This window comes from Octopus sinensis, linkage group LG14, assembly GCF_006345805.1.
Source record: "Octopus sinensis linkage group LG14, ASM634580v1, whole genome shotgun sequence".
In the NCBI taxonomy this organism is placed as follows: domain Eukaryota; kingdom Metazoa; phylum Mollusca; class Cephalopoda; order Octopoda; family Octopodidae; genus Octopus; species Octopus sinensis.
This window is the reverse complement of record NC_043010.1, coordinates 42,691,399-42,702,529: the sequence shown is the minus strand read 5'-3', so window position 1 is coordinate 42,702,529 and position 11,131 is coordinate 42,691,399. Positions and strand designations below refer to the sequence as shown.

Genomic DNA, 11,131 nt, shown 5'->3' with positions numbered 1-11,131 from the left:
ATGGATGTAGCTAATCTCTCAGAAATTGCTTTGAGCACATGATCATGGCACCAATGATAGCCATCTTCTTGAGCAGCTACTGAGAAGATATTTGAAGGTTCTTCTGTCAGAGAAAAGTAGTCAAGATGGTGTGTTGCTCTTGCCCTAGATATAAAGATTAACAGGATTTAGCAAGGAATCATAGACAGCCTAGACAAGGAACTGAAGATGAAGGAACTCTGCCTATTATAATGTTTTACCAAATGAACTTGAAGCATTGCTGCACACTCTCACACTTTTGTCCTTGCTCCTTGATGCCTAAAGCCCATGATTCTACTCATTTGCTATTCCTCTACATCTACTCAGACTTTCTCCTGAATGAAACGTTGTCTCTCTTTGTCCTGGGTATTGCCAAGTTCAATCTGCCAGTTACCAAGATTTCTGCCATTTACACAGCTTTCTCTGCTCTCTGTTTCCACCATGTTCTTTCCCTGATTGCCTGTTGATGACACCTTCTGATCCTTGGAGTCACAATATTGTAAGACTCTCTTATATGCATTATATTGAATTCTTCAATGAGACTGTTGAATAGGAGCTATAAGTTGTTACTGGTTCCATATATTGTTACATAGCTGTGGAACCCCAGCTACTTGTAGAAGAATCCACTGAGTGTCCTTTTTGTGGGATTCTATAGTTGTTAATGGAACTGTGTAGACCAGTTGAAGACCACAGAACTTGGGGTAGGGTAGAACGTTGGTAGTCCTTTAAAAGATTTATTTGCTAAAAATAAAACATTTATGATTCTAAAGCTTCCCTCCATCTCATATATATGCAAACTACTTAACCTTTCATAGAGATGGAATCTGCATGCAAACTAGACACTCCATGCCAGACTTACTTACTTCTCTTTTAGTAATACTAATGAAAGGGCCTTGCATTAAATCCTCTTTACTCAGGAACATCTCATAACCAATGCTATTGCTGGAGTTTTGCAATTTCTGAGGTTTTTAAGGCAACTACATATCTATATCATTGCAAAATGGTACAGGCATGGTTGCGTGGTTAAGAATGGGTCTGATTCCATAGCACAGTACCTTGAGCAAGTGTCATCTACCATAGCTCAGTTCAAGCGAAGCCTAATGAGGAAACTTCAGTGAAAGAAAATAATTTATGGAAGCCCAGTGAAAGTACCTTCCTGTTTTTGGGTGATATAAAAATCTGGTCTGCGGGTACCTTTAGTTGAGTAAATGGCTGCAAGAATTTGGGCCAGGTTACAGATCTATGGATAACTTCCTTTTACTAAGCCTTAGAGACCCTAAAGAGTCATAAGTATTGCTTTTTCTCTTTGGACTAAGCGATAAAAAAAATATTTTCAAAAAGCTAAGGCATGAAATACTTTTGCTTTGATCAGCTGGTGACACTTTACAAATGCAAGTGCAATCTATCCTGGAGCAATAATCCTATATTTATGGGATAATACTGCTACTTATTGACATTATCATCCAAGACAACTTCCTCCAAAAAGTTATTCGATGATTGGCAAAGATTCATTTACCCAACATACCCACCAATCTGTTGCTTTTTGTTTTCTTACCCTCCCCATCCCAATTACAGCCATGTTTAGCCATTTTCATAGATTTGTAACCTTTTGTCAATGCAAAGCAATACTTAATGCTATGAAGGACAGGAACTTCAGAGACTGCAGAATAAGATGCCTTGTAAGTGGCTGGGTCACTGTTGTTTTAGTCCTGTTGAAGTTGACTTTATCTCTCAACTTTTCTACAGTTAATAATACTGTAATATACAATATATCAATATGAGAACTGAGAAATCAGTATTTAATGTTACAGTAAAAGTTATATTAGCAGAGTTTTGTTTCAAATTGGTAAATACTTGACCATGTAAATTATAAACTTGGGTCTTATAACCTAAAATAACTTCCTTCACCCCACCAAAATTTCTTTTGTTTTACTAGTAGTTTTAAACCAAAACAAGATGGAATGACATATATCTGCACATTGTTTCATTCTCATTTTTCCCTACAGCTATAGTTTTCAGAAATGAATTAATTAAACTGAAAAGTAATTTTTATATGTATTATACAATACTGAGGGCTAGTTTGACTAACCTGCAAGAACATTGTGTTAATCAGAGATGAAGGGTGATGAGGATTAAAAGTATCATCAAAACCTATACTTTTATAATAAATTTTTCTGTTACTAAATATCACTTGCATTAGAGAAAAAGGAACAGGAATTCCAATATTTCTTACATGAATTTGGTCAAGATTTTCCTGAGCCATATTTCAAATGATGAATTTGGCAATGTACAGACATAAGTTTTTTTAATTATTCAAATATACTTTTATTTTGAGTAAATTGGTGCTGGTTATAACTACAGTCGACTGAAGTTAAAAAAATAAAACAAAAACAAATAGATTTAATTTATCCAAAAACTGTTCATTATTCCTTAACACAAGAAATTTTTCTTGCAGCATTAAACTTAATTCGTGGATTCTGATTAACTTATATTCCAAGCAGCTGTTTTTCGCTTAAACGTTCGCAATAAAATAACAACAACAATACACACACATATATATGTAAAACTAAGTATTGAAGTATTTTTAACATTTGGTATTAGGGAACTGAAAAACAAACAAAACAAAAGAGGCGCAAAATATTGTTTATTTAAACAGCATAACGATTACCTGAGAACTTTATTTGTAATTGCAAACTAAACATTAAAAAAGAATAAAATAATATGTAATCGTCAGAAGCGTAAGCATGTTCGAGAATTATAAATTCCCAATAAGATTTATGAACAAGTTGTGGAGCAAATAATTTTTTTTATCACTCCTTTGTGTCTCATTTTGCAATTTTGTAACAACAACCGGTGACACCGGTGTTAGTTATCACTTATATTTTTTACTGGTTAATTTCTAGTCTATACTTATATCGTTAACGTATTTATATATATTCTTTTTTAGTATTTTGTTAAGTTGAAATAGAAAAAGTAAAATAGTTCCATCAAAATGTTATGAAAAATACTTCATGTTAAGTTGTAATTAAGCAATTAAATGAAATACAACGATAGTTTGAGTTACCTGCCCCTTGTTGATGTCTCCACGAAACTGGTGTCTTAGATCTTAGAATTACTGCTTCTATATTGTCATTTACCTTAATAAGGTAAGTAATTTTTACAATCGAAATAAATAATTTTGAAATATTTAATAAAATATACTGATAGAAACAAAAATATAGCTTACATGAATAATTCCTGCACACTAAAACAGATGACATTTGTTTACTGGGTGGTTCATAATTCGTGTTATTCCCGTTCTATTAAGATGTTTCAGTCGACTATATCAAGCAAATTGGTTCATTAAATTATTTTTCAAGTATTTTTGTGCAAAATGGTTTAAGAAACATCCGTTAACGCTATTATTATATTTATGAATTCTTGCATTCGTGATTGTTTGTTAATCAGTGTATTAGAAGTCTATCTTTATATCGATGATTTTTACCTATAACCTATTAAATATTTGCCAATAGAAACTGACGGTGTGTTTGTTCACTAATGATGTTTATCTCATTGAAAACCCGATTTCTAAGATTGTAAATGCAATCAGTTCATTGAAAGCTGTTGTCTTTTTAATTTCATAATTGATTTATTATATATTTGTTTTTTTTTTTTACTCTCGGCAAATTAAGAAAAAAAAATTTACTATTCCTATTTTCGCTCAATTTGCATAGACCTTTTACAATTACCAATAAACATTTAATTCACTAAGTCAAAATGTATTTATTGTTTACCTATTTTCCAAGGTAATTTTCATTTGTCGTAATCACACCATGCACATACATACACCACGCATGCACATACACAGATATCCGTGAAAGACGAAGAAACATTAATTAAAATTACAATTTTGTTACAATTAAACTTTTCGTCTGTTCATGCATGATTTTATATAAAACTTTTTCACGATTTTTGATGGTTGTGAAATTTGTTTTAAATCATCAATTTTCAATCGTTACCAGCTTATTACTGTTGTCAGAATAAAAGTCAATAAGTAATTCTTTCTTTACTGCTGAAATAATTAGGTAATGGTGAGACTGCACGAGTCTTTTTTTTTTTTTTTTGCAAGACCATATGGGAATACAAATGATATGAAAAGTGCATTACTCTTTTCCACCGCCTCTCTTTTTGTTGTTAAGTAACTTGTACCTAAAATATGTATGCAATACGCTTAAATTCGTATACACTTATAAATCATTCTTTATAGTGTATATTATTATTAAATATATTACAAATTAGAATATACTGTAGAAAGCGCATTTGTATTAAATCATATATTCGGATAACAACATAGTCACGGAACTACAATAAAATTATATTTTGATTCATTTAAAAACTAAAATACTTCAAATAAAAAATAACAGTAGTAACGTTGTGAGTATAGATTTGTCAATGTGTAGTAGCTAACAGGTGAAAGCTTTTTATTGATCTAAAAGTAATGAGTTCAGCTCATGCTTCAAGTATTTCAATGTGTTCTAAAGAATTTGGTAAGAAATCTTAAGAAAACACAGTTACGAAACATTCTTTTAGTGTCTTATCTAGGAATAATTCCTGTAAATGTCCATTTATACGGAATATCTTGTCTTTATTAGCTCGATTAGATGTCACTAGATTGAAAGCAAATAAATATTAGCAGAATTGACTAATATTGCAAAATTGACAATATTTGGGGCATTTTTATCGTTGCTCCACGAGAATTGCTGTATTTATAGCCACTTCCGACCTGTAGCAATGGGTTTCTTGAAGCAATTTTTGAGATATGTAGGGGCAAAAAGGGAGTTATTGGGAAATGTTTTTATAAAGATCTGTGTAAGTCATCATCATCATTGTTGTCCCTTTTTTTTCCATGCCTGCATGTGTTGTATGGGTCCCTTCCTGTTTAGCAGTCTCCATAGTCCCTTGTCATTTCCTTTGTGAAGTTCACACCCCTGAGATCAGCTTTCACAATCTCCTCCCATCCTTCTTTGGTCTTGATCTTTTACAAGGTCTTTCCACTTGGATTGCTTGGTACTTTACCCAAATGTCATCCACCATATACATCACATCTCTGCACCAGCGAGTTTTCTGTTTTTCACACTGCCTCTTATACTCAGTTTTTCTTTCAGACGCTTTCTGAGAAGCAATTTCCATTGATAATTAGGTTAACTAGATAAGAAAAGCTTTGGAGTCTACTTGGCATTTGAAAGAATGTTTCAAATGTGCTCTTAACTGTCACGAATAAAGTCTTCCCTCTCCGTCAACTTGCTTGTGATTCAACTGCACCTTGTACACTCATAGTTTACATTGGATAGACTAAATGGAATTTCTATCTTATACTTTTCTGCATAACTTGCATTGTTACTTCTCAGATGGCAGTAGGTTTCAGTAGTCTTTTCTGTAGCCGAAGAGGTTAGTCAGAATGGTTTCTCTTGCTGTGTGTTATCAAGCCCGCCTATTTGAAAGTAGTTGTCACATGTACTTAAATCAATTGTTAGCGTTAAGAATATGTAACACTTAATAATATTTGTTCCTACAATTCATAAGTAACTGTCTAAATTTACTGAATTATTATCTTTGAATATGAATTTCTAAAGAAAGTGTGGGTGGCTATAACATGACTTCTGATCTTTGTTTATCTGTTAGAGAGAGAGAGAAGCAATGTTTATGACCTTTAAAGGTACATCATATTGGTGAGATTGATATGATTGATTTTGGTTGAAATTTCTTCAAGTCATCATAAGTAAGAAAATAGGGGTAGTGGGGGCATTTCTGAGAACTATTAGATCAATATTTCTTGACCCTTTTTGTCCCATGCCCCACTTCAGTTTTTCAAAGAAACATGCATTCCACCATGAATGGACAAAGTTACTATTTAGTATATATATATATATATATATATATATATATATATTAGAAGGTTTGGAGATGATGTACAGGTATTTTATATTAGAGGAAATGAGGTACTCAGAAATTCAGATGGTTTTATATTTACAGATATTTATTAGTATGTTACATGTTTTTATTCATCATATATCATATATTAGCGCTTTCATCCATTCTAGTGGAGCCGCCAAATTGAAGTAAGTTCTTGCAGGAATTTTTGACTCTTTTTATAGTGTTATTGACTGTGTAGTGGTGGGGAGATCATCATCATCATTGTTTAATGTCTGTTTTCCATGCTGGCATGGGTTGGATGGTTTGACAGGAAGCTGTCCAGACTCTGATTGTCTGTTGTCGCATAGTTTCTATGGCTGGATGCCCTTCCTAACAGAGTGTGCTAGGTGCTTTTCACATGCCACTGGCACAAGTGCATTTTACATGGTACCGACACCTATAAAGGACAAGCCTGTATGGAGGGATGACTGATTTTACTTTGCTTAAGTTTTAATTAAAATTTTATTGCAAGTTTTATTTCCTTGTTACTTATGCTTCTTTCGGAAGTAACATGCCCCACCTTGAGAAACACTACTTTTGAGATAAATGATTTGATAAAGTATTTAGTATGTGGTTTTAGGGTGTAGTTAAGATTATAGAAATGACAGAAGGAAGGGTGCATTTGGTGGGCTGTAAGTGTGGTTTGAAGTGTCTAAGTTGCATGAAGAATAAAGGGTTGTATATGAGTGTGTGGGATTAAAATAACAACAATTAAGTTATTAATGTACTGGAGGAAGAGGGTTGGAGCCAGCACCTCTGCTGGTGGCACGTGTAAAAAGATTTGAGCGAGGTCGTTGCCAGTACCGCCTGACTGGCCCCCTCGTGCCGGTGTCATGTAAAAAGCACCTACTACACTCTCGGAATGGTTGGCATTATGTAGGGCATCCAGCTGTAGAAACTCTGCCAGATCAAGATTGGAGCCTGGTGCAGCCATCTGGTTCGCCAGCCCTCAGTCAAAATCATCCAACCCATGCTAGCATAGCATGGAAAGCAGACGTTGGAGAGAGCTCCATGACCATATAGTGCAATAGTGCAGTCTGTCAAGAAAGTTCTGATCTATGAAAGAGATGGATAGAGACCACAGGGAGGCTACTTTTCTTGCTAGACAAAACTAAAGGCTTTGCTGATATTGCTTTTAATGAAACTTTTAAAGGCAAGAAAACACTGAGGAGTGGTAGGGGTGCAAGCCACTAATAAATCTGGCTTTACAGAAAGTGTATTGTTTACCACTGAAAAGGAAATGAGATTCATGGTGCTAAAGGAGTTATTTTATGACTGACTAGCTCTATGGCCCGGCGTTGCCAGGTCATAGTGCTAGTGCATGCATATACAGCTGCGTGCGTGCGCACATACACGTGAGTACTGTCCAAATCTCCGACCAATCACATACAGCTAGCTGGCATTCAATTGGCATATCACGTTTTGGGCATTATGATTGGGTTTTGGAGAGAAAATTCACAAAAAAGTCACTTCTATTGATTTTTTAATGGCTTTGCAGGGTGACTGGGGAAATGTAAAGATGTGCACGACCATCCTTGGACGGTTTTGAATGACCATAGAAAGTGCGAGGCCTCTAACTGAAAAATTGTGGATTTGTATAAAAGACACGCACACACAGACAGACATTTTGCCGTTTATATATTTTATCATTGTGAAGAGAGGGCAGCTAATTAGTAGTCGGCAAAGCCATAGTGATTTAATTTCATGGGAATGATACACACTTCAGATATTTCATTAGAATTGGACAAATCCATGTAGGGGGAGAAAGATTGAAAATTGACAAGTCAAGAAGATAGCTCTGGGAATGTATTTTGAGTGTAGTGAAAGTTACACTAAATCAGTTGTGTTCATTTTGTTAAGGTTATACATAACCCTATGTATGTTCATCTTCCGTATGGAAGGTACTTAGTTGTGTATCTCTTCAAATAATTGCTTTTGAATCAATTTAATTCTTGGAATGCAATTCGGTATTCCAATCTGAGTATGCATTGTGAGTGTAGTGGAAGTTAATAAGAAATTTATAAATATAGGCACAGGAGTGGCTGTGTGGTAAGTAGCTTGCTTACCAACCACATGGTTCCGGGTTCAGTCCCACTACGTGGCACCTTGGGCAAGTAAGTGTCTTCTACTATATCCTTGGGCTGACCAAAGCCTTGTGAGTGGATTTGGTAGTCGGAAACTGAAAGAAACCTGTCGTATATGTATTTATATATATATATTTGATTTTGATTTTGATTTTCCAGTTTCAGCTAATGAGCTGTGGCCATGCTGGGGCACCGCCATATATATATGTGTGTGTTTGTGTGTCTGTGTTTGTCCTCCCAACATCGCTTGACAACTGATGCTGTTGTGTTTACGTCCCCGTAACTTAGCGGTTCGGCAAAAGACACCGATAGAATAAGTACTAGGCTTACAAAGAATAAGTCCCAGGATCGATTTGCTCGACTAAAGGCAGTGCTCCAGCATGGCCGCAGTCAAAATGACTGAAACAAGTAAAAGAGTAAATATATACTAACTTATTTATGGGGAATGGTAACTGACACATTATTTATCATTTTCCATTAATGATGATTATTACCACCACCATCATCCTCATTGTTTAATGTTCCCTTTTCTATGCCTGCATGAGTTAGGTGGAATTTGTTGAGATGGAATTTCTATGACTGGATGCCTTTCCTGTCACCAACCCTCACCAGTTTCCAAGTTAGGTAATTCCCCCCCCCCCCCCCACAGCCATGGAAGATTGGAAATGAAGGGCACAACTTGTATGTTGGTGACACATGTTTATAACAATCATGTGATGTCAAGGTAGGGAGACACCAACTCTCTCTATCTATCTCTCTCTCACACACACCATGGCAACCTGGATGAGAATCTTCTACTATATATGCCAAGTTTCTTCCACATTCCATCTTCCAAATCATCTCACAAGGCTTTGGTAAGCCCAGTGCTATAGTAGAAGACACTGAACTCAGAACCAAGTGGTTGGGAAAAAAGCATCTTAAACCACACAGTTATTCCTGCGTCTATATGATATATATAAATTTATAATTCTTCATTAGGAAATGTTTTTATCTTTATTATGTAAAATAAGGTTTTTATCTGCACTGAGTTTCTAATATAATTCATTATTGAAACACAAAGCTTTTTCTTGCATAACATCATTTTTTTTTAGCAGAAGAATTATGTCTTTGAAATTTTTATTTTATCTGTATCAATGTACTTAACTGTGGTTTCTTATTTTGCTTTTAATGAATGACACTTTATTTTACCTGCCTCAGCAAAAATTTCTGGAATCCCAATTTCTTTAGGAGCTTATGTAGTATCCAGATATATATTTATATGGCAAAACCTGCTCAGCTACTGAGACAAATTTTAAAAAGTAAATTTTTGTTAATTTTCTAGGATGTGGCAGTGACTTTAGACGACGAGCAATATTTACTTTTGTGATTAATTCCTAAAGATTACCACAGCGGAATTCATGCTAATTGGATGTGAGTTTTTTACATTGTTTCTTCTTTTCCTTCATTTTGGTTGTTATGCATTTGCTTTTACTGAATATTATTAGACACTATTCAAAATACAATTATTGAACCAAATAAATTCAAGAGCTTTTTCCACCATCATCATCATAATCTATATCATTGTCATCAGCAAGATCATCATATGTCTGCTTTCCATACTGGCATTCGTTAGACAGTTCAACAGGATCCAACAGTCTGGAGGGCCACATTGTGTTCCAGTGTCATGATTTTGGCATGGCTTCTATTGCTAGATTCCCTTCTTAATGCCAACCACTTTACAGAGTGTAGTGGGTGCTTTTTCCATTGCACCAGCACTAGTGAGGTTGCCATGTAACTTACAAAACTATTGATGTACCTCCTTTACAGCAAGACCCCTGTTTCTCTCTCTCTGTCTCTCTGTCATACTCTCACCTTTTATCATCTGACAGAAGATCACCTCCTCCAACGCCTCCTCCCTTCTCAAAGGTTCTTTGTTTTGCAAGTTACTTGTTGACTCTGCCAATGCTGGTGCCACGTAAAAAGTATCCAGTCCACAGTGGTTGGTGTTTGGAAGGGCATCCAGCTGTAAAAACCATGCCAAAACTGACCTCACCTGTGCTTCACTCTGTTGGGAGGTTGGTGTTAGGAAGGGCATCCATGGAAGGTGGATGTGAAATGATGATGATGACTGAATCTGAATATAGCAGAGAGGGAGGTGGCCTATTTTTTGGATCAAAATTTTTTTGACTTTTAGTTTTATATTTAGTGAGGAAATGGTTTTCATATTTACCATCTACAAGGCATTAATCTAGCAGAATTGTCAGCACATCAGACAAAAATACATAATGTTGTTTCTTCAGTTTTTACATTCTGAGCTCAAATTCTGCTGAGATTGACTTTGATTTTTCATCCTTTTTCTGGGTTGATAAAATAAGTACCAGTTGATCACTGGGCTTGATGTAATCAATTAATTCCCCATCCTCCAAACTTGCTGGCTTTGTGTCAAAATTTGAAACCAATATTTACCATCTACATTGTTTTGATTTGTTTGATACCTGATTGACTTCACATGTCTTATTTCTAGACTTGTACAAAGTAATGCATTTCTAAGTAACCCAGGAGATGATGGGTTCATTACTCTTAAATTAGAAACAAAGGTTTACTGGTTTTAGTAATTGGGTATCATCTTAAATGCTTTTTGTTGTTCATATCCAAAACCCCACAAAAATATGCATATTTCATGCTGGTGAACCAGCATGCCAGTGTGGGCATGGTATACATGAACCATTGGAATCTCGTTCTGGATGAGCAGTTTTCAATGCAATGTCTGTCAAAAAATCTGCAAGTCACATGGAAGATTGAAGTGACACTTAAAAATTCTTAATAGATGAATGGGAAATGTAGCTACTGCAGTATATGTGATCAGCTCTTCAAACACCTTTCAGGGCTCAAAAGTGATTTGTGATCTAATGCCGGGACAAGAAAAGGTCAAACTCTGCAAGAAGCAAATAGACACCATACATATGTATGTATGTATAGATATTCATACTGATATATCTTCTCTATATAAAAGGCAAGTTGTCTGTCTGTGTGTCTGTGTGTCTGTCAGGTTGTACCCTCACCTTGACCATGGCTTTCAACCGATTCTGATGAAACTT

At 35.2% G+C, this 11,131-nt stretch overlaps 1 protein-coding gene and 1 long non-coding RNA gene across 5 annotated transcripts in view; one reads left to right on the top strand and one right to left on the bottom strand.

The window, feature by feature from the left end:
- Positions 1 to 1,895: 1,895 nt before the first annotated feature.
- The window catches only part of LOC118765974, a 13,959-nt gene continuing 4,723 nt past the window's right edge, over positions 1,896 to 11,131 (bottom strand). The window contains exons 3-4 of the long non-coding RNA XR_005001884.1: positions 6,775 to 6,777; positions 1,896 to 1,907 (exon numbers count right to left, since the gene is read on the bottom strand). This is a non-coding gene — a long non-coding RNA (uncharacterized LOC118765974). The remainder of the gene's footprint in view (positions 1,908 to 6,774; positions 6,778 to 11,131) is intronic.
- The window catches only part of LOC115219496 (zinc finger protein 135-like), a 26,642-nt gene continuing 18,528 nt past the window's right edge, over positions 3,018 to 11,131 (top strand). For all 4 annotated transcript variants that reach the window (XM_036508907.1, XM_036508906.1, XM_036508908.1 and 1 more), the window contains exons 1-2: positions 3,018 to 3,164; positions 9,376 to 9,464. The gene's annotated coding sequence lies outside the window, so the exon portion shown is untranslated. The remainder of the gene's footprint in view (positions 3,165 to 9,375; positions 9,465 to 11,131) is intronic.